This window comes from Schistocerca nitens, chromosome 6, assembly GCF_023898315.1.
Source record: "Schistocerca nitens isolate TAMUIC-IGC-003100 chromosome 6, iqSchNite1.1, whole genome shotgun sequence".
NCBI classification, from domain to species: Eukaryota; Metazoa; Arthropoda; class Insecta; order Orthoptera; family Acrididae; genus Schistocerca; species Schistocerca nitens.
The window spans coordinates 509,009,214-509,033,400 of NC_064619.1; positions in this window are offsets into that span (position 1 = coordinate 509,009,214).

The window sequence follows — 24,187 nt, forward strand, 5'->3', positions numbered from 1 at the left end:
ATTTCCAAGGACACATTATGCTTTCAGTGTTAACTTTGAAAAATCTATCATTGTATAGCATATTCTGAAAACTAAACACATTAGCAACAGGACAGAAAACAATCTGATAGTACTACGCAATGAAGCTAATGATGGTAAGACCCTAGACATTTAGAACTACTAGAAATACACCTCTATAAAATCAGAAAGACTGAATTTAATTTAAATGAACTGGTAGGTTTCGCATCCCGTAGTGATTTTTGTTATTTCAAAAACATTGTCTTGTAACACATGTCAGTATGTTTAAAACATTGATATGTGACACTGCGGACTCCACTTCATCTTTGGTCATTTGACAATAAACTGGATCTGTGAAATGTTTAGAAATGTACAAAGAAGTGTGCGCATTGAGAGACGTGATGCGCAATTACAGAATGGATAAATCAATGTCTGTTGACTTTGAAGCATTAAAAAATGTTCTTTCCGGATTTTTCGGTAAGGTTATCTATCAGTTTCGCATTATATATTTTCAATTATTTCATCGCTAACTTCGCAACTTAACGTCTAACCTCAGGAAAACACATTTCGCATGACCTCACTAAAGAGCTGAAGTAAACAATTTATTACAACGATTTGCAACTGAACGCATCGTGTGATTAAAAAAAACACGAAAAAATTGTAACCGGCCTTTCCATTATTCGTACTTCGTCTGTATGGAATACTGCGGCGTCCACAAATGCAAAATAAGTATAAAACTAGATTGCCTATTATGATACACCTGATCCACGTTTCATTATGTGAATGTTTAGGTTACTACGAAGAAAAGGCATTCTTTCTGAAGCAGTCGAATAGGTGCGATTCCAGAGATTGCAGTCTATGTTTGAATTGCTAAAAGGGCTTAGAGCTCAATATTACGAGGGTGAGTCAAATGAAAACCTTAAATTTCTAATAACAAATCGAAATTTTGTGCCGTTGTCCTGTAAGTTGGTAAGTGTGCTACAAACAGTGTGCAGAATGGCCTGTAGGTGGCAGCATAGTGCACACGCACACATACCGTCTCAGTATCAGTATAAAGATGGCCGCCCCGATTGCGACTTGCACCAGGGAAGAACAGCGTTCTGTTATTCGGTTTTCGCGTAGTGAATGTGTGAAACCTATTGACATTCATCGACGAATGAAGATTCAGTACGGTGTTGCATATTTGTCACAGCAGCAAGTCTACGAATGGAGTAGCAAGTTCGCAAATGGGGTGACTTCAGTGGAAGATGCTCCTCGTCTAGGTCAGGCACAACGAGTGTGTGCCTAGAGGGACCACTGTCATCAGTGCATCATACAAAGATCTCCTAAAAAATAATCTGCGACCTGCAATCAAATCAAAGCGACGTGAATTGCTGACAGCAGGCGTCCTTTTGCAATATGACAACGCAAGGCCCCACTCTGCCCGTATAACAGTTGCAACAATCACAGACCTGCATTTTGAGTGTCTTCTTCATGCACCATACTCGCCAGACCTTGCCTTAAGTGATTTCCATATGTTTGGACCACTCAAAGACGCAATGGGAAGAAAGAAGTTCCGTTCTGATGAAGAAGTACTCCACGCGGTGCATGAGTGGTTGCGCGGACTACCAAAAGAATTTTTTTCTAAAGGAATTTATGCACTTTGTAAGCGCTGGAGGACTTGCATTGAGCGTGGGGGAGATTATGTTGAAAAGTGATACAGCTTTGTACCACTTCTGCACAATAAATAATATTTAAAAAGATATTTAAGGTTTTCATTTGGCTCACCATCCTACAACATACCATCGTAGCCACTGTTAACATTACTGGTTTTTCTGGCGCTTATCTCATGCCGACCTTTCCATTGTTTCTGGGATCAGTCTAGCCTAGCGCAGTAATTACCTCTGACCATTTATTTCTCTTTTTTGGTTTGAGGATGGTGGAATCTGCGTTTACTTCTACTCTCAAGCTTAGTGGACGAGTTTCCTGAACTGCTAGCGTGTGGAAATTTCTCACTAGGCCCACGCATTAACCTTCAGCCGACGCCATATTAGCTCCAAATGAGCGCTTCCTTCCCCAAGCAAGGCAGACGCACGTATTTCTGTCGACCACCACCATATTTTGAGAGAAAATTTAATTTAGCCGTAAGCTCGGCAGGGACTGCCGTAAAGAGAGAGAGTGGGGGGTGGAGAGACAGGGAGAGAGAACGTGGTCCGTAGCGGCTGGGATAAGGGCGGGGTGGACTGGCATCCGGCTGCCCCGGGACCAGCGGGATGTTGAGAGGGGGAGGGGGGGAGGGGTTGGGGGCGTAGGAAGCGGAAGGCTTAAAGCAAGCCGCAATCTCGGCGGACAGTGCAGCCGCCTGAAGAGCGATAATAATAATTAGCCAGCCCGCGTGCGGAACCTGAGATACGAGACCACAGCCCCGCGTCGTGGCGACTCCTACGGCTTAAAAACACCCGACTCTGCCTACCGAGCGTTCCCCCAATCTACAAGTGTCAGAGACGCTCCGAAGCTCACGTGTTGTTTCAAGCACAGGCCTCCTGTTATCGTAGTCACGATCATAGAAGCAAGATACACAGTGTAAAATTTCTGTATGTGTTGGTACAGAAACGCTAAATGGAATAAGTTAAGTAGTGGGATGAAAGTGCAGCGGATCGCAGGGGGAAATGACCGCTGCGCAGGGGTGGAAGAACCGTTCTCTTGGTCAGTATAGCTACAGCTCTCCCACCTGAACCTTGTGGTGTCGACCGGCTTGTAAGGACTACGGGAGTCCTTCAGAGATGGAAATGGCTGCAGCAAGCTACCACTGTCACAGGTGCTCTTGCGCGGTGGCGCTGCCCGGCGTTGACTCACGCAACCGCTGAGATGCGGCACATTGTCTGGGTGGTAGAGTGATGGCTCAGCGGCCTTGAAGTACCGGGAGCTGTATCGGCAGCTGACCATCAACGCTCCCGCGGTCCGGCTTACGCTGGTCTGCGAAGTTGTAGCGCTGACGGCGGTGCAGAGGCAGAGTGGCACCGCGACTGAAATTTCGTATCTTGTCGTGCAAGAGGCGTGCTGATGGCGACAACGGCTATCCAGTGGATGCCGGAGTCATCCGGCAGCTGGGCGGCCACTGGTTGCGGCCACCGGCTTGTACCTCTCCCCGGTGGCCCCAACGCCGCGTATAAATAACGCACCATTGACCGGCGGAAGCACAAGCGGCCAAAGACTGCTAGCTAGGGCATAGCTACCTATGGTAAACTAACACGCGTAAACAAGCGACAAACGTCGGCAAGCCCCTGCATATCAGCAACACTGACTGGTAACTACCAGCTGCTATTAGAGCCGACCAACAGGCCACAGCAGGGACACCGACGAGCTCGCCCACTGACGCACAAACAATCCGCCAACATTCCCTCACACTGTGCTTCCGGTGTATGACCTATCGGACACAAGAACGATAATAAACCTAACTGTTGCAGGTTGCTGACGCTGAACGAGGAATCTGCACCAGCACCCAGCGCCAGCCTCCGAGCAGCACAACCGCACAACGTCAAGGTATCGACATGCATGATACCCACTACTAACAAAGCCTATCCTTGCACGACCTATCGCAGGCAGCAAGACAACCGCTACTGCTCTTACCACCCGACCTAATTATCGCAGATGTTTTTTTCCCTTGGCTCTTGCCTTGGCACTTTTTTTCCTCTGCCCTTCAAACCGCTACCCTTCGTTCGATTTCGACCCAATCTATCTCCAGATGAGCGCGTATTAATGGTTAACCTTAACCAGACGTACGCAAACATCGCAGTACCCACATCCTGCGACACCTCACTTTATGCAGAGATGGCAGTAGATTGTGGTGGTTAGTGTTTAACGTCCCGTCGATAACGGGGTCATTAGAGACGGAGCGCAAGCTCGGCTTAGGGAAGTATTGGGAAGGAAATCGGCCGTGCACTTTCAAAGGAACCATCCCGGCATTTGCCTGAAACGATTTAGGGAAATCACGGAAAACCTAAATCAGGATGGCTGGAGACGGGATTGAACCGTCGTCCTCCCGAATGCGAGTCCAGTGTGCTAACCACTGCGCCACCTCGCTCGGTGGGATGGCAGTAGACCTATTGTGTTGGCCATCATGCTGGTGTGGGCGTGGATGGGCTCCACCTCTTTTTTTTTTTTTAAAAAAAAGGCATCGCTGAATGGCACCTGCGTCGAAGGCTCGTTATGAGTCTTGCCGCACGCTTGCGCAACCTGTGGCGCCTTGTGCATGTCGGCTGGCCCATCAGCTTCTTGGCTTCGGGACAGCAACTTAAATTTCCTTGACGTTGCTGTGTGCCACAGCAAAGGTAAAGTAAACAAAATGCAGGAATTATGTTACATCGATTGGAGAATTATTCATTGTTTATCTGTCATGTATGAGGCGGAACTATGGGCCTCATGGAAAGAGGGGTGACCGGGCTGAGTCACTCAATTTGACTCAGTCTGATCACGATGCTTGGCCATTAAGTGCACGCGTTGATCACGTAGGCTGACATGAGGATCAATGAACTATACTTGACGGGATGTATCTGGAACATCTTAGCTGATTAGAAAGTTAGCAGACAGGAATACTATCAAATACTTAGATTTAATTCAGCATCAACGGTGAACGTCGATCTTGACTTTATACAATAATATTTACAAGTGCAGTTATAGACTGAACTGAGAATAATTCTTTACAAATGGTTCAAATGGCTCTGAGCACTATGGGACTTAACATCTGGGGTCATCAGTCCCCTAGAACTCAGAACTACTTAAACCTAACTAACCTAAGGACATCACACACATCCAAGCCCGAGGCAGGATTCGAACCTGCGACAGTAGCGGTCGCGCGGCTCCAGACTGAAGCGCCTAGAACCGCTCAGCCACACCGGCCGGCACTTCTTTACAATTCTGATTGCTTCACACATACAGATCAATTGTCAATGCATAAACTGTATGTGGCGCCTGGCTAAGTCGTAGCTACTGATTTAGCTGAAGCCTATGCTAACTAGCGTCTCTGCAAATGAGATCTCTGAAGCTATAACAAGTGAACCATTCCTATTAAAGTCGGCTGTAGAACTGGCCAGTGCGCTAGCTTGTCTCGTAAGGCCAGCCGAGTGGCGGCGCTCGGTCTGCTAGCGTAGACAGTGGCGACTCGCGGGTCCGATGTGTACTGACGGACCGCGGCCGATTTGAAGCCTTCAACCTAGCCAGTGTGGTGCCTTGCGGTGACATCACGTTAGCAATATTCCGACTGGTTCGACGCGGCCAGCTACAAATTCTTCTCACGCTCCAATCTCTTCGTCTCACAGTAGCCGTAACACAGGGGTAGTCAACCATTTCTTACCTAACGCCCACTTTTGTATCTCTGTAAATAGTAAAATTTTCTAATACTAAACTCATTCCACATTAATGGTGATTTACAAAGTAGAGAAGTAACTTTATAAAACTTACGAAGCAGAGTTACAGCAAGCTGAAGCATATTATAGTAATTAATAACCAAATAATTTGTCGAAATTTTATGATAACTTAATGAAGACCGCGTGCCGCCTACCAGGGAAGCTGGAGCAGCCACTAGTGGACAGTAGGGATCAGGCTGACTGACTACCACTGTCTTAAAACATGTCCCATCTTCCTGTCCTTTCTTCTTGTCAGTGATACCCATATGTTCATTTCTTCGCCGATTGTGCGAAGAACCCCCTCATTCCTTACCTTATCAGCCATTGATTTTCAACATTCTTTTGTAGCACCACATCTGGAACGCTTCGATTGTTTACTGCACCGGTTCTTCCTCGAATCAAGTCCCGTGCTTGACACCAGTAGACTTCTCTTGGCTGGGAATGCTGTCTTTCCTTCTGCTGGTCTAGCTTTTATGTCCTACGTGCTTCGTGCGTCATGGGTTACTTTTCTTTCAAGGTAGCAGAATTCCTAAATTATCGTGACAGTCAATTTTGGTGTAAGATGCTCCTTATTCCGATTTATGTACTTTGTCATTTTCCGATTTCTTTTCAATCCAAACATTCTGTACTTCTTCACTTTCACTGAGGACAGCAATGTCATCAGCGAATCTTATAATTTATATCGTTTTATCCTGAATTCTAATCCTACTTTTGAACCTTCCTTTTATTGCCGACATTGCTTCTTCGATGTATAGATCGAATAGTAGAGACGAAAGACTGCATCCCCGTCATACACATTTTTTAATCCGAGTACTTCGTTCTTGATCTTCCAATCTTAGTGTTCCCTCTAGGTCTTTGTACATATTTTGTGTCACTCGCCTATCACTGTAGCTTACTCCTATTTTTCTCTGATTTTCGAATGTCGTGCATCATTTTAGACTATCAAAAGCTTTTTCTGGGTCGACAAAAACTATGGGCGTGGCTTGAATTATTATTATTATGAAGCACGACGTCAGAACTGCATCACTGGTGCCTTTACCTTTCCGAAAGGTAAACTGGTCGTCATCTAACATCCTCATTTTTCTTTTACATTCTTCCTTATATTATTCTTGTCAGCAGCTTGGAACCATTAGCTGTTAATCTGACTGTACGATAGCTTTCGCACTTACATGCCTTTGCTGTCTTCGGAGCTGTGTAGATGATATTTCTCCGAAAGTATGTTGGATTCTACACATCAGCTGCAATAGTCGTTTGCTTGCCAGTTCCCCAACGATTTTAAGAATTCCAATGAAACATTATCTATATCTTCTGCCTTATTTAATCTCACGACGTGCAGAGCTCTTCTAAGGTCTGACTAGTACTGCATACCGTATGTCTTCCTTATCGACACCAATTTCTTCTTCTACCACGCCATCAGACAAGTCCCCACCATTGATTTTCATTTCACCGAAGGTTGCTTTGACAGTTCTCTATGCTGAGTCAGTCTTCCCGACGACCATTTCTTTTTCGATTTTTTCACACAGTGAAGTCATTTTCCTCCGCTGCCATGCACTTCTTTTTATTTCATTCCTTCAGTGATTTATATTGCTGTATTCCTGTCTTTCTCTCAATAGTTTCGTACTTCGTTCTTAGGTCGTTGAATGGAATTGTATCTTCTGTTACCCAATGTGTCTTCGCAAATACCTTTCTAGAAACTTTGTTTGTCTTTCCAACGTCTGTGATTGCTCTATTTATAGATGTCCACTCTTCAACCGTGCTGGCTTCTTTGATGTTCCTCATCGCACTATTCATGTCTTCAGCGAACTTTAGACTCTTCTCATCATTCCTCAGTACTTTATCATCCCACTTCCTTCCACGTAGATTCTTCCGGATGTTTCTCTTAAACTTCAATCTACTCTTTATCATTAATGAAAGTGTGATCTTAGTCCATATCTGGGTAAGCCTTACAAATCAATATCTGCTCACGGAGTGTCTGTCTCACCATTATGAATTCCAGCTATTATCTTTCCATATTCTGAGTCCTTTTCTCAGACTATCTCTTCCTCTTGTGGTTTTTGAACGGTGTATTTGCTATTACTAACTGAAATCTATCCCAGAACATTGTCCATTCTCCTTGTAGGGAAGCAGCCTACTCACGCCGTAGTAAATTCACATCAGTCTCTCCATTGTGTGCCAGCCTAGTCCGCTGTAACTAGCTCTGACGTCATAAATATTGCGCAATACTTTAAAAATCAAGCAAATAACCTGAAACGTTTCTAGCATGTCGGGAGTAATACTAAATCAATATGTGTTGAATATCAGTTCAATAACTTCAACCATTTTCGAAATTTGGACGTTTTTCTGTAAAAAAAGAGCTAGAGACTTAAAAATTTATATTTAGATTCCTTTTTCATAATTATTTAATAGAAACAGTTCTTTGGATCTCACAAATTAAAATTTTTGTGGAAATTCATGATTTTCTGGTTTTTGTCTTAAAAATTAAGGAAGCACGATAGATTAAGTAGGCTAATAAATAAGGCTAGGATGTTTAAATTTAAGTAGAATGGAGATCCGCTATAATCATAAAGATGTGAGAAGTTTCATTTGAATAACTATAAAACTATAGCGATAGCGTATCTCCAAAGGGCAAGTTCAGAGCTCGTCTACTGCGTGCAGTGTAATTAAATTAATTCTCTCGCCCAAAATATTTAACTTGGCCACGTCAAACTTTTATTATGATTACTTACCTGTGTGCTAAATGCACATTTTAATTGAGAGCTTCATTGGCCATCAGCAAAAGAAGCTATGATTTATTCGGGAACTTAAAGTGGTGCATTACTAGCCCAGCGGCTAGTCGGGAGAGCCGATTTGATCAGGCGTTCCCTTAGCTGTTCATCACCGCGGCTTTATATATAAGAACGCTGCGCGAGGAAAAAAAAGGGTCCCAGTCCTCTCCAGACGCTGAATAGCACACCATCTGTGTCGGGTGTCGAGTCGCGTCGGTATCATTGCTATAAACAGCCTCGGATGCCTGATTAAGTTACTCGGGATACGCGTAACCATGAAATCATTTTCGAGTGAAGTGTTAATTCTGGGATGACTTTAATTATCTACAGTTTGCGTATGTCGTATTTTCACGTGCCGTCGCCGGACAGACATTCTACGATTATTTAGCGTGGCGTTTGATGAACATTATCATCAAATTATGGCGAGCATTCATTTAAACGTTTAATTTGGACAGTTATAGTTGCATCAGCGCATTCGAATCTGAACTGCTCTGTTAGTCAGATTGTGTGGATTCTTTCTTTTTTTTTCATCTGTGACTTTCAGAATATAGCGAACGTTTTTACACGATCGTTTTTGATTATGAATCCCAGACAATTTCCTAATTCCTCAGAGCTTTAAGCTGTAGCTATAAGTGTATTTCTCAGATGAAGTGGGCACTAGGAATTCTAATTACAGGCTTCACATTTTGCTAATCACTTTCTGGTTGCCAATATTGTAGTTACAGAGCCAGTGTTGAGAACGGCAAAAGACAGCATAAATAATAGGAACTGCAGTGTTTCTACATTTTAAACAACATAATTCCATCCGCAGCCCCACATATGGTTAAACGGCCGGAAAATGCAGTGTTTCTACACTACATTCTACAACATATATAACAATTTATTCCACCCGCTGCCCCACATATGGTTAATCGGCCGGGAATTGCATAATTTCTACATTACATCCTACATTTGAATAATAACATTAAATTCCACCCGCCGCCCCACATTCTGTCTCTTTTCTACTATAGTTCAATTCTTTTATCTTGGCGGCTCGCGCATGCCCGCCCAGACGCTGGAGATTGCTGCGTTGCCAGTTGCACACGACTCACGCGCCAATAGAAGCAGCGCCATAGTATAGCATAGTTCGCAAGCTTACGTGTAGGGGGGAGCGCGCAGTTCATGAAATAAAGCCACCACGGCCGCATTAACCCTTTCGCTGCAACAAAGACGTGCTCCCTGCATTCCGCGCTGTGGGCGATTTTGTCACTGCACTGCTCGCCTGTGCAGACACATTGTGTTCCGACTGCTTTGACACTCTTTATCATTCGATTCCACAAAAACTATTTGGCTCAAAAATTAGATTTTTACCTATCTTCTTGACTGATACCTTCCCCCCATAAATGACTTAATTTTGTTTCGATGTTCAACGCAGTTATTATGCAGCATTAAATATAGTAAACCTCTGCACGAAATTTTGAAGAGTTTGCAGAGGTAAAAGTCCATAGAGTATACTTTCCGTATGGTCGATTTTAGTTGCCACAATGTTGAGAATGAAATGTGGACAAGATACCTATATATTTCATTTAATTTAAGTACCACATAAGTGTCGTATGTAATATTGAGAAATATTCCACCTTTCGCGACTGTAACAAAAGTTTTACTTACACTGGGCACGTTTGGCTTTATTTTAAAACACTTCAATCAATCAAAAGGAAGTAGACAAAATACATTAAACAAAACTGTGGACTTACAAAAACATTAGGACTTGAATATACCGTCTGTCAGTGAAGTGCTCAGAGCTATGTCAAATATAATTTATTTGCTAAAACACTGATGAGCCAACACAAACGTTGAATATTGTGCTTGTGGTGTCACCGCTAGACACCACACTTGCTAGGTGGTAACTTAAATCGGCCGCGGTCCTGTAGTACATGTCGGACCCGCGTGTCGCCACTGTGTATTCGCAAACGTAGCGCCACCACAGGGCAGGTCACAAGACACGGACTTGACCTCGCCCCAGTTGTACGGACGAGATAGCTTGCGACTAGACCTATCAAGTCATTCTCTCATTTGCCGAGAGACAGATTAAATAGCCTTCAGCTAGTCCATCGCTACTACCTAGCAAGGCGCCATGTGTATCATTGCTAATTGCTTACTACTATGCAAGAGATGTATTTCAACAAGAACAAGACTACATTAAAGTTAAGTATATTAAAATCTCTCTTCTTTTCTTTATAGTTTTTCATCCAGTCTCCTGTTTCAGAATTTACGCCCGTCTGCGTTAGTTTCGCGTGCACCTAGCCACTCATTGTGTCGAGACCTTAGGGAATCGACACAACAGTGCTACCGCAGCACAAAACTACGAAAGGTGACTTGGCAATGGAGGACACAAAATACAGTCCTCTTATGATGCTTCAAAAGAGAGAAGTGCGTCTGGTCTAAATAAGTCGCTTATTACAGTTGCAGAAGAGGGATATATTTCAATACCATTGGTAAAACTGCGACTATGGAACAAAAACAAGAAATAGAACATGAATACCATTGTGTATGTGCCATACCTTTCACCGATGGAAGTGCTTTAAAATAAAGCCAAACGCGCCGTGTGTATATAAAACTTCTATTACAGTCGCGAAAGACGGAATATTTCTCAATATTACATACGACACCTATGTGGTACTTAAATTAAATGAGATATTGTTATACAGTAAATATTGTATGAAATTTAGATATCTTGTCCACATTTCATTCTCAACATTGTGGCAACTAAAATCGACCATATGGAAAGTATACGCTATGGACTTCTACCTCTGCAAACTCTTCAAAATTTCGTGCAATGGTTTACTACATTTAATGCTGCACATCAAAACAAAATTAAGTCATTTATGGGGGGAAGGTATCAGGCAAGAAGACGTGTAAAAATCAAATTTTTTGGCCAAATAGTTTTTGTGAAATCGAATGATAAGTGTGTCAAAGCAGTGGGAACACCATGTGTCTGCACAGGCGAGAAGTGCAGTGATGACAAATCCGCGCAGAGCGCGGAATGCGGGGAGCACGTGTCTGCAGCAGCGAAAAAGTTAATGAAGAGGCAAAGCACTAGAAATTTCATTCAAACGAATAAAATTCGTGAAGTAAGGCACTCCAATATTGTTTTTAAATAAAGAAAGTATTAAGCACCGCACAAGGTTTGAACTCATAACCTTTTCCTTGGCAGTCCAACACCCTAACCGTTACGCTACCTCAGCTCCTCGAACAGTGTAACTCCATAAGGACTTTAACACCTCACGCAACTACTTATAAACACTGTTGGTATGACTATGAATTACTCACGCTTCGTCGAAGTACAATAGGAAATAAACAATTACCGCTGTTCTTTATTGCGAAAAAGCAGTTCGTGAGATTGAAACAAACACCTTTCCTTGCTATCGCCTGAATTAGGAGTCTTATTGCTTGTTTGGTTTAATTAATTAATAGAATATGAAGCAATTGGTATAAAGAATGCTTTTTCCAAACTTTCTGTAAAAGAAAATCTGCTATCAAGACATTGCTTTTGTTCTATTACTTTATTTATGACTGAACGTTTGTAAAACTGAAAGACACTCGTCCATGCTCTGCACTACAGTCGAGATCTGGCAACGTCCTTCTCTGTTCATTGGCTGACTGTGTTTTGTGACGTCAGATGCGCAGAACGAACCTAAACTCGGCCGCCAAGATATATGACGCGCACTTTAGCACCCATATTCCCACCTTAAGTCTTTCTACTATTCCTTCAGCTACAACCACATTCTAATCCTCCACTGCCCATATTGAACACATCTAACTTGAGTTAAAAAACTTAAAGAGGTGCTAAATCTACTGACATGTATTTACTTTCTGTAGTTTCCGTTCAGTTGTCCTCTGAAACCAGAAAGTACTCACGAATAACCCTGCATAAAACTCTCCTCTTGCTTACGGTGAATAAATTTATGAACCCCACCAGCTGAGTACCCGGCACTGCCATGGTCTGTATTTGTTCCACTTCTATAGAACCATTTTCTCCATACCCCTCTCTCTGTCCATCTCCTTCTCGCCCGTCACTCTGTCCACCTCCTCCAATTCCACTCTATGTATACAGGGTGGTCCATTGATCGTGACCTGGACAAATATCTCACGAAATAAGTGTCAAACGAAAAACCTACAAAGAACAAAACTTGTCTTGCTTGAAGGGGGAAACCAGATGGAGCTTTGGTTGGCCCGCTAGATGGCGCTGCCATATGTCAAACGGATATCAACTGCGTTTATTTTAAATAGGAACCCCCATTTTTATTACATATTCGTGTAGTACGTATAGAAATATTAATGTTTTAGTTGGACCACTTTTTTCGCTTTGTGATAGATGGCGCTGTAATAGTCACAAACATATGGCTCACAATTTTAGACGAACAGTTGTTAACAGGTAGGTTTTTTTAAATTAAAATACGTAACATAGGTACGTTTGAACATTTTATTTCGGTTGTTCCAATGTGGTACATGTACCTTTGTGAACGTATCATTTCTGAGAACGCATGCTGTTACAGCGTGATTATCTGTAAATACCACATTAATGCAATAAATGCTCAAATTGATGTCCGTCAACCTCAATGCATTTGGCAATACGTGTAACGACATTCCTCTCAACAGCGAGTAGTTCGCCTTCCGTAATGTTCGCACATGCACTGACAATACGCCGACGCATGTTGTCAGGCGTTTTCGGTGGATCACGATAGCAAATGTCCTTCAACTTTCCCCACAGAAGGAAATCCGGGGACGTCAGATCCGGTGAACGTGCGGGCCATGGTATGGTGCTTCGACGACCAATCCACCTGTCATGAAATATGCTATTCAATACCGCTTCAACCGCACGCGAGGTATGTGCCGGACATCCTTCATGTTGGAAGTACATCGCCATTCTGCCATGCAGTGAAACATCTTGTAGTAACATCGGTAGAACATTACGTAGGAAATCAGCATACATTCCACCATTTAGATTGCCATCGATAAAATGGGGGCCAATTATCCTTCCTCGCATAATGCCGCACCATACAGTAACCCGCCAAGGTCGCTGATGTTCCACTTGTCGCTGCCATCGTGGATTTTCCGTTGCACAATAGTGCACATTATGCCAGTTTACGTTACCGCTGTTGGTGAATGACGCTTCGTCGCTAAATAGAACCCATGCAAAATATCTGTCATAGTCCCGTAATTTCTCTTGTGCCCAGTGGCAGAGCTGTAAACGACGTTCAAAGTCGTCGCCATGCAATTCATGGAGCATAGAAATATGGTACGGGTGCAGTCGATGCTGATGTAGCATTCTCAACAACGACGTTTTTGAGATTCCAGATTCACGCCCAGTTTTTCTGCTACTGATGTGCGGATTAGCCGCGACGGCAGCTAAAACACCTACTTGGGCATCATCATTTGTTGCAGGTCGTGGTTGACGTTTCACATGTGGCTGACCACTTCCTGTTTCCTTAAATAACGTAACTATCCGGCGAACGGCCCGGACACTTATATGATGTCGTCCAGGATACCGAGCAGCATACATAGCACACGCCCGTTGGGCATTTTGATCACAATAGCCATACATCAACACGATATCGTCCTTTTCCGCAATTGGTAAACGGTCCATTTTAACACGGGTAATGTATTACGAAGCAAATACCATCCGCACTGGCGGAATGTTACGTGATATCACGTACTTATACGTTTGTGACTATTACAGCGCCATCTGTCACAAAGCAAAAATAGTGATCCAACTAAAACATTCATATTTCTTTACGTACTACACGAATATGTGATAAAAATGGGGGTTACTATTTAAAAAAACGCAGTTGATATCCATTTGACCTATGGCATCGCCATCTAGCGGGCTAAGCATTGCGCCACCTGGTTTCCCCCTTCAAGGTAGACGAGTTTAATTCTTTGTAGTTTTTTCATTTGATGCTGATTTCGTAAGATATTTGGCCCGCTCACGATCAATGGACCACCCTATATATATATATATATATATATATATATATATATATATATATATAGCAGTGATGTAATAAATTTAAACGTCATACGTGATACGGCAGTTTCGCACGCAACGAATATATATATATATATATATATATATATATATATATATATATATATATCCTCCTGCACCTCTCTATCTTTCCCTCTTTACTTCTTCTGTACATCTCCTTCTCTCTCATCTCTCCGTCCACCTCTTCCAACCCCACTCTCTGTATTTACACTTCTGCACCTCTCTGTCCATCTTCCCCTCTTTCCTTCTTCTGTCCCTCTCCTCCTATGTACAGCGCAGTCTCTCTGTCCACATCCTGCTGTTCCGTTTCTCTGTCCCATTTCTCCGTCTCCCTCACTTACACGATCTCCTCTTCCCTAATATCTGCATCCATGCCTTCTTTCCCCCTCTCTGTCCATCTCTTTCTGCCCCTTATTTCCCCACCTCATCACCTCCACATCAATAGGAGATGGCTGGTACTTACACTCACACTATTGATTCCAGATGGTAATATGTTTACCAAGTTTAGTTAAAATCGATCCAGAGACCTTAGGAGGAGCTTCTTCCTCACGTCGTTGCAGAATACCAGCATGTTACACGTATTTCACATATTTGACACATATTTGGGCATCAGTTTCGTCCAGCAGTTTCGTTTTCACGCAGCTAAATTCCTACGACGTCATATATCCTCAACAACGTGTCGTAAAATGATATAATTTTATACGCACACTCAGTGGCGTATGTGGCTGCTGTCTGTGAAATTTGTTGCGGTTAGATTTGGTGGCAGTGATGTAATAAATTTAAACGTCATACGTGATACGGCAGTTTCGCACGCAACGAAATGTTTGTGACGTGATATCTCGTGAGCTGTGTGTCGTAAAGTGAATAATTTTGTTCTTTCATTCAGCGACATATGTAGATACTTCCTGTGAAATTTGTTGTGAACAGTGTTTGTAGCAATGAAGTAACAAATTTAAACGTCATGCATGATGCGGCAGTTTTTCACTCATCTCAGTGTTCTTGACATTATAATTCTTCAAGTATGCTCCGTACAATGGTATAATTTTCCAGGGATATTAAGTGGTATATTCGAATATTATCAGCTAAATTGGTTTTGAATATATTTAGTAGTAAAGAAGTAATAAAGTAACACGTCATGCTTCATGTCTAGTTTTACTGCATGGACAGCGATAATGTTCTAAACGATAAACTTTTTTCCTTTCAACGCTTTGCTGTGGCTGTCAGCGAGAAAAAGTCTCTGTGAAGATCTGAAATTATGTGTAAAGTTTGTTGTTGTTGTTGTGGTCTTCAGTCCTGAGACTGGTTTGATGCAGCTCTCCATGCTACTCTATCCTGTGCAAGCTTCTTCATCTCCCATTACCTACTGCAGCCTACATCCTTCTGAATCTGCTTAGTGTATCCATCTCTTGGTCTCCCTCTATGATTTTCACCCTCCACGCTGCCCTCCAATATTAAATTGGTGATCCCTCGATGTCTCAGAACATGTCCTACCAACCGATCCCTTCTTCTAGTCAAGTTGTGCCACAAGCTCCTCTTCTCCCCAATTCTATTCAATAACTCCTCATTAGTTATGTGGTCTACCCATCTAATCTTCAGCATTATTCTGTAGCACCACATTTCGAAAGCTTCTATTCTCTTCTATTATCGTCCACGTTTCACTTCCATACATGGCTACACTCCATACAAATACTTTCAGAAACGACTTCCTGACACTTAAATCTACACTCGATGTTAACAAATTTTTCTTCTTCAGAAACCCTTTCCTTGCCATTGCCAGTCTACATTTTATATCCTCTCTACTTCGACCATCATCAGTTATTTTGCTCCCCAAATAGCAAAACTCCTTTACTACTTTAAGTGTCTCATTTCATAATCTAATTCCCTCAGCATCACCCGACTTAATTCGACTACATTCCATTATCCTAGTTTTGCTTTTGTTCATCTTATACCCTACTTTCAAGACACTGTCCATTCCGTTCAACTGCTCTTGTAAGTCCTTTGCTGTCTCTGACAGAATTACAATGTCATCGGCGAACCTCAAAGTTTTTATTTCTTCTACATGGATTTTAATTCCTACTCAGAACTTTTCGTTTGTTTCCTTTACTGCTTGCTCAATATACAGATTGAATAACATCGGGGATAGGCTATAACCCTGTCTCACTCCCTTCCCAACCACTGTTTCACTTTCATACCCCTCGACTCTTATAACTGCCATCTGCTTTCTGTACAAATTGTAAATAGCCTTTCGCTCCCTGTATTTTACCCCTGCCACCTTCAGAATTTGAAAGTATTCCAATCAACATTGTCAAAAGCTTTCTCTAAGTCTACAAATGATAGAAACGTAGGTTTGCCTTTCCTTAATCTTTCTTCAAAGATACGTCGTAGGGTCAGTATTGCCTCACGTGTTCCAACATTTCTACGGAATCCAAACTAATCTTCCCCGAGGTCGGCTTCTATCAGTTTTTCCATTCGTCTATAAAGAATTCACGTTAGTATTTTGCAGCTGTGACTTATTAAACTGATAGTTCGGTAATTTTCACATCTGTCAACACCTGCTTTCTTTGGGATTGGAATTATTAAATTCTTGTTGAACTCTGAGGGTATTTCGCCTGTCTCATACATCTTGCTCACCAGATGGTAGAGTTTTGTCCTGACTGGCTCTCCCAAGGCTGTCAGTAGTTCTAATGGAATGTTGTCTACTCCGGGGGCCTTGTTTCGACTCAGGTCTTTCAGTGCTCTGTCAAACTCTTCACGCAGTATCATATCTCCCATATCATCTTCATCTACATCCTCTTCCATTTCCGTAATATTGTCGTCAAGTACATCGCCCTTGTACAGACCCTCTATATACTCCTTCCACCTTTCTGCTTTCCCTTCTTCGCTTAGAACTGGGTTTCCATCTAAGCTCTTGATATTCATGCAAGTGGTTCTCCTTTCTCCAAAGATCTCTTTAATTTTCCTATACGCACTATCTATCTTACCCCTAGTGAGAGAAGCCTCTACATCCTTACATTTGTCCTCTAGCCATCCCTGCTTAGCCATTTTGCACTTCCTGTCGATATCATTTTTGAGACGTTTGTATTCCTTTTTGCCTGCTTCATTTACTGCATTTTTATATTTTCACCTTTCATCATTTAAATTCAATATTTCTTCTGTTACCCAAAGGTTTCTTTTCACCTATTTGATCCTCTGCTGCCTTCACTATTTCATCCCTCAAAGTTACCCATTCTTCTTCTACTGTATTTCTTTCCCCCATTCCTGTCAGTTGTTCCCTTGTGCTCTTCCTGAAACTCTGTACAACCTCTGGTTCTTTCAGTTTATCCAGGTCCCATCTCCTTAAATTCCCACCTTTTTGCAGTTTCTTCAGTTTTAATCTACAGTTCATAACTAATAGATTGTGGTCAGAGTCCACATCTGCCCCTGGAAGTGTCTTACAATTTAAGTGTTCCTAAATCTCTGTCTTACCATTATATAATCTATCTGATACCTTTTAGTATCTACAGGGTTCTTCCATGTATACAACCTTCTTTCATGATTCTTAAACCAAGTGTTAGCTATGATTAAGTTATGCTCTGCGCAAAATTCTACCAGACGGCTTCCTCTTTCATTTCTTAGCCCCAATCCGTATTCACCTATTATGTTTCCTTCTCTCCCTTTTCCTACGCTTGACTTCCAGTCACCCATGACTATTAAATTTTCGTCTCCCTTCACTATTTTAATAATTTCTTTTATCTCCTCATACATTTCATCAATTTCTTCGTCATCTGCAGAGCTAGTTGGCATATAAACTTGTACTACTGTAGTAGGCGTGGGCTTCGTGTCTATCTTGGGCAGAATAATGCGTTCACTGTGCTGTTTGTAGTAGCTTACCCGTACTCCTATTTTTTTATTCATTATTAAACCTACTCCTGCATTACTCCTATTTGATTTTTTATATATAACCCTGTATTCAGCTGACCAAAAGTCTTGTTCCTCCTGCCACCGAACTTCACTAATTCCCACTATATCTAACTTTAACCTATCCATTTCCCTTTTTAAATTTTCTAACCTACCTGCCCGATTAAGGGATCTGACGTTCGACGCTCCGATCCGTAGAACGCCAGTTTTCTTTCTCCTTGTTACAAATAACTAATTGCTTTCATTCTTAAATGCTGGGTGAACAAAGTCTGCTAATTCGCAAGTCGTGAGATACACTACTTTTTTACCATCACCCTCCCACCCTCTTTCGACTGATACCTGGTTCTTATCTTTAGAGCCATTTTTTCGAGGCAGTAAGTGATACGTTTACCAAGTTATATTGAAATCGGTTCAGTTGTGTAGCAGGAGGGGTTGAACATACATACCAGAATGAGATTCTCACTCTGCAGCGGAGTGTGCGCTTATGTGAAACTTCCTGGCAGATTAAAACTGTGTGCCGGACCGAGACTCGAACTCGAGAGCTTCGCCTTTCGCGGGCAAGTGCTCTACTATCTGAGCTACCCAAGCACGTCTCACGCCCCGTCCTCACGGCCTTACTTCTGCCAATCTCTCCTACCTTCCAAACTTTACAGAAGCTCTCCTGCAGAACTAGCACTCCTGAAAGAAAGGATATTGCGAAGACATGGTTCGGCCACAGCCTCTTTCAGGAGTGCTAGTTCTACAAGGTTCGCAGGTGAGTTTGGAAGGTAGGAGAGGAGATACTGGCAGAAGTAAAGCCGTGAGGACGGGGCGTCAGTCGTGCTTGGGTAGTTCAGATGGTAGACCACTTGCCCGCCAAAGGCAAAGGTCCCGAGTTCGAGTCTTGGTCCGGCACACAATTTTAATCTGCCAGGAAGTTTCATACATACACACGTACATATGTATAAATGGTTCAAATGGCTCTGAGCACTATGGGACTTAACCTCTGAAGTCATCATTCCCCTATAACTTAGAACTACTTAAACCTAACTAACCTAAGCACACACACACATCAATGCCCGAGGCAGGATACGAACCTGCGACGGTAGCGGTCGTGCGGTTCCAGATTGTAGCGCCTAGAACCGCTCGGCCACCCCGGCCGGCACATATGTACACTCCTGGAAATGGAAAAAAGAACACATTGACACCGGTGTGTCAGACCCACCATACTTGCTCCGGACACTGCGAGAGGGCTGTACAAGCAATGATCACACGCACGGCACAGCGGACACACCAGGAACCGCGGTGTTGGCCGTCGAATGGCGCTAGCTGCGCAGCATTTGTGCACCGCCGCCGTCAGTGTCAGCCAGTTTGCCGTGGCATACGGAGCTCCATCGCAGTCTTTAACACTGGTAGCATGCCGCGACAGCGTGGACGTGAACCGTATGTGCAGTTGACGGACTTTGAGCGAGGGCGTATAGTGGGCATGCGGGAGGCCGGGTGGACGTACCGCCGAATTGCTCAACACGTGGGGCGTGAGGTCTCCACAGTACATCGATGTTGTCGCCAGTGGTCGGCGGAAGGTGCACGTGCCCGTCGACCTGGGACCGGACCGCAGCGACGCACGGATGCACGCCAAGACCGTAGGATCCTACGCAGTGCCGTAGGGGACCGCACCGCCACTTCCCAGCAAATTAGGGACACTGTTGCTCCTGGGGTATCGGCGAGGACCATTCGCAACCGTCTCCATGAAGCTGGGCTACGGTCCCGCACACCGTTAGGCCGTCTTCCGCTCACGCCCCAACATCGTGCAGCCCGCCTCCAGTGGTGTCGCGACAGGCGTGAATGGAAGGACGAATGGAGACGTGTCGTCTTCAGCGATGAGAGTCGCTTCTGCCTTGGTGCCAATGATGGTCGTATGCGTGATTGGCGCCGTGCAGGTGAGCGCCACAATCAGGACTGCATACGACCGAGGCACACAGGGCCAACACCCGGCATCATGGTGTGGGGAGCGATCTCCTACACTGGCCGTACACCACTGATGATCGTCGAGGGGACACTGAATAGTGCACGGTACATCCAAACCGTCATCGAACCCATCGTTCTACCATTCCTAGACCGGCAAGGGAACTTGCTGTTCCAACAGGACAATGCACGTCCGCATGTATCCCGTGCCACCCAACGTGCTCTAGAAGGTGTAAGTCAACTACCCTGGCCAGCAAGATCTCCGGATCTGTCCCCCATTGAGCATGTTTTGGACTGGATGAAGCGTCGTCTCACGCGGTCTGCACGTCCAGCACGAACGCTGGTCCAACTGAGGCGCCAGGTGGAAATAGCATGGCAAGCCGTTCCACAGGACTACATCCAGCATCTCTACGATCGTCTCCATGGGAGAATAGCAGCCTGCATTGCTGCGAAAGGTGGATATACACTGTACTAGTGCCGACATTGTGCATGCTCTGTTGCCTGTGTCTATGTGCCTGTGGTTCTGTCAGTGTGATCATGTGATGTATCTGACCCCAGGAATGTGTCAATAAAGTTTCCACTTCCTGGGACAATGAATTCACGGTGTTCTTATTTCAATTTCCAGGAGTGTATATCCAATTTTGTAATATGTATAGCTATAGTATTTTTGATCACTCAAACAGACGAAGAAATAGTGTCATTGTGTGTGTGTGTGTGTGTGTGTGTGTGTGTGCGTGCGTGCTTTCACCTAACTGCGTTGTCACAGCGCGCGGTGCCGGTAGCACAGCACAGCAGCCACAGTGCCGGGCCGGGTTCCCCGCAAGACAAACAGGTAAGTGCAGCGCGCGGCAGATGGAAATGCCATCCCTGCCGAGCTGACACAACGCGCCGCGCAAATGTTATTGTTGCTATTAGCGCCGCCACCGTCCACCCAACCGCGGCTGTCTTGCTTGTTTGTTTGCCGAACTTTGATGAAGTTAGTGTAAACACGCTAAGTTGCGAGTAAGCAGTGAGCATTTAGTTAGCAGCAGTAGCGGCAGATGCGCAATTTGCACTACAGTCCCTTTGCTGGAGCGCCTGTTGTGGCGCCGGGTCTCGAGCTGGCGGGGTCACCGCGAGGCGTAGCTGTAGTCTCCTTCTTCCTGGCACATTCCGCAACACAGCACTCACGCTATGACGAGCTAACGTGGGAGTGCGGCTGCGCTCTGGCGCTGCTAATGTACTCGCCGCTACGTTCGCGAGTGGGCGGCGCTCTCTTGGGGACTTTTAGTGTCTCACTTGGACGTCTCCTCTGCTAGAGCTCTCTACCACCAAAATGGTAGGAGATACGTTGGCTCGACGGAACCAGGACAGTCCGTGAACTCATTTGCATCATCTGGGATTAAAGGAGTGTGACGATGTCATTCCAGAACTGTATTAATCCCTCTTCTTGTTCCACGGTAAATCGGACATACCGTAAATTAACATGGAAACTGCATATACTAAGGACACAACAGAACGACAAACAAGTAACAAGTAGAGTATGGGGATGGCATCCCTCCGCCATCCTGGACTCCTATAAATCCTTAATCCGTGCTACGCTCAGAGTTATACATTATGATTTTATGTGAGTGCGCGGTGTATGTTCTTTCGGATTTGTCTGAAAGAACAGACACTTCTCATTCACATAACAAATTCACCCTTATGAGCAATGAATTCACCACCGTCATTGCGGATGCACAACTATTTTCCACCTCCTGTGGGATTCCCAAAGTCAAGTGGAGAACATGGAGAGGGACCTCGGATAGTTGGCGCTTGATGGGAATATGGGTAGGGCAGGAGACGTGCCGAGATAGTCAGTGCAGTTGCGATAAACAGTGTGTCCGGATGGCGCAGTGGTAAAGGAAACTACCTAATAAGCAGAAGATCCCGGGTTAGAATACTCGTGTAGCATATATTTTCGCTCATCGCCGCTGATTCCGCATAAAGTTCAGTTTCAGTTGACATCAATAGTTATTTTTCTTCCCTTTTATTTCTCCCCTTCTATTCTAAATTTACATAATATTGCGCTTTTAACATGATCACGCTTGCCTGTTAGCCAGCCATTCAAGCTACCGCACGTAATCAGCAGATCGCCTGCTTTACTCCATCATCCACGCCCAACCCAAGCGGATTAAACGAGTCATGCTTGCCTGCCCGTCTTCCCGCTGTACTATGCTATGTAGCAGTTTATTCTGTACGCTTTCATTGCAGTGTTATGACTAAAGTTCGGAAATTGATGAAAAGAGTTTTTTTTTACACGAGTACCACTAGACGAGACCCAACGAAATATATATTCATTTTGGGTCAGAACGGATCATAAATGGTGGATTTTATTTGTACTCTTTTTCCTTTTGGGCGAATTTCGGGCCTATTTTTTTATTTGTTGTGCTTTCTGTAGTTATGGAGAAATATCTCTAACAGTAAAAATGGCTCTGAGCACTATGGGACTCAACTGCTGTGGTCATCAGTCCCCTAGAACTTAGAACTACTTAAACCTAACTAACCTAAGGACATCACACACATCCATGCCCGAGGCAGGATTCGAACCTGCGACCGTAGCAGTCACACGGTTCCGGACTGCGCGCCTAGAACCGCCAGACCACCGCGGCCGGCTATCTCTAACAGTAAAGATCCTTTCCACCTATGACCCTGAAGAGGTCTATTATACTGCAACTCCTACTACAGTAACGTTTTGGAACTCTCGTTTCTGTACGCTTAGTGCGTTTCAGCCAAATATGACCACAGTTATACTAATTTTAATCACTTCCTCAGGGATGTGTGTTGCGGGTAAGTGACCAACGTAGTTCATTCTAAATTCCCCAAACACATTTTAGGAAACACAAAGTTAGTTTTTTATATTATGCTAAGGTAGGAAGTACATGTCTGAAAGAAGAAGCTTCTCTTTCATAGTTTTCTTCGCCCCATCTTGTATACCACCAGAATATGGCTCTTTCTATAAATAAGTTATGCCGGGGCAAGCTCGGAGACTCGTGTTACGTAACTTCCTGAAACAGGCAGACAAGTCTCAAAACACAATAATGACAATTTCACAGTTTACTAAGCTACGACTACCAGCCATAGGAGAGGATAGGAAAAGCAATACCCACCCCCCTCCTTCTGGCTCTGCTACCAAGTGATACGTGATTACTTAACAGTACCACACTTACATACCACATCTTAAATACCATAAAAGAGCAAGCGGGATGGAATCATGGTTGATAGACACAATTTAAAATTAAGACAGTTTATTGATATTACCCCTTCAAAAAAAAATGAAATTACAAATTGTGGATGAGCCACTAGATAAAGCTTTGGAAATATAGTTAGAAACCCAATGTACTCAATACTTTAACAAACAATTCCAAATTAAGAAAACAGGGTTACTAACACTTGAGAACTTTAAACTCCCGTATAGGACTTCCCTCAAAATAGATATAATGAAAACAATTACAGGTAAAGGGTGACTTAATAACACTTGAACACTAGTAGCAAGCTAAGATGGCATTACATAATATGATAGAACCAATTAAATAAAAACATACAACAGAAACACGCCTTGAAAAAGGAAGCTAAATACTAAACTTTGGAAGGCGATATGTGAACAACTCCGGTAGTGGCCAGGTTCTTAAACACTGCCAGGCCTAAACCTCGGATGACATTTCACTCCCCGCCAAGGCGCTGGCACAATTAAAAGTTTCTGCCCGAATCACAAAGACATTCCAATAACTATGAAACATAGAAACACTCGGCAGAATCTCTGACTCACTTACACATGGAGAACTGTATTAACAGAGTGCAGGCTTTAAAAACGACAACATAAAACCATTTGATTGCAAGAGACACTAAGCACTAGTAAAACAGAAAATTTTCAAATAGCGGCCACCATTTAACTAGGCCAACTGAACTCTTCCACACCGTCTTAAGGTTCGACTATGAAAATCTCACCATAATAATAAAGTTTAAAATCTCTGAGTGCGTCGGTGAACAAGCAATTACGACGCCTTACTCCATATCAAAAATACAATACGAGGGAGCGGGTTCCACTGTTTCACCGCTTCCCTTCAAATTTTGTTCCAAGTGAAGTCACAGAATTGTATCTCCAAGCTGCCCATGTCGGCAAAACGCCCAATCAGTTTCACACCACAACGTGT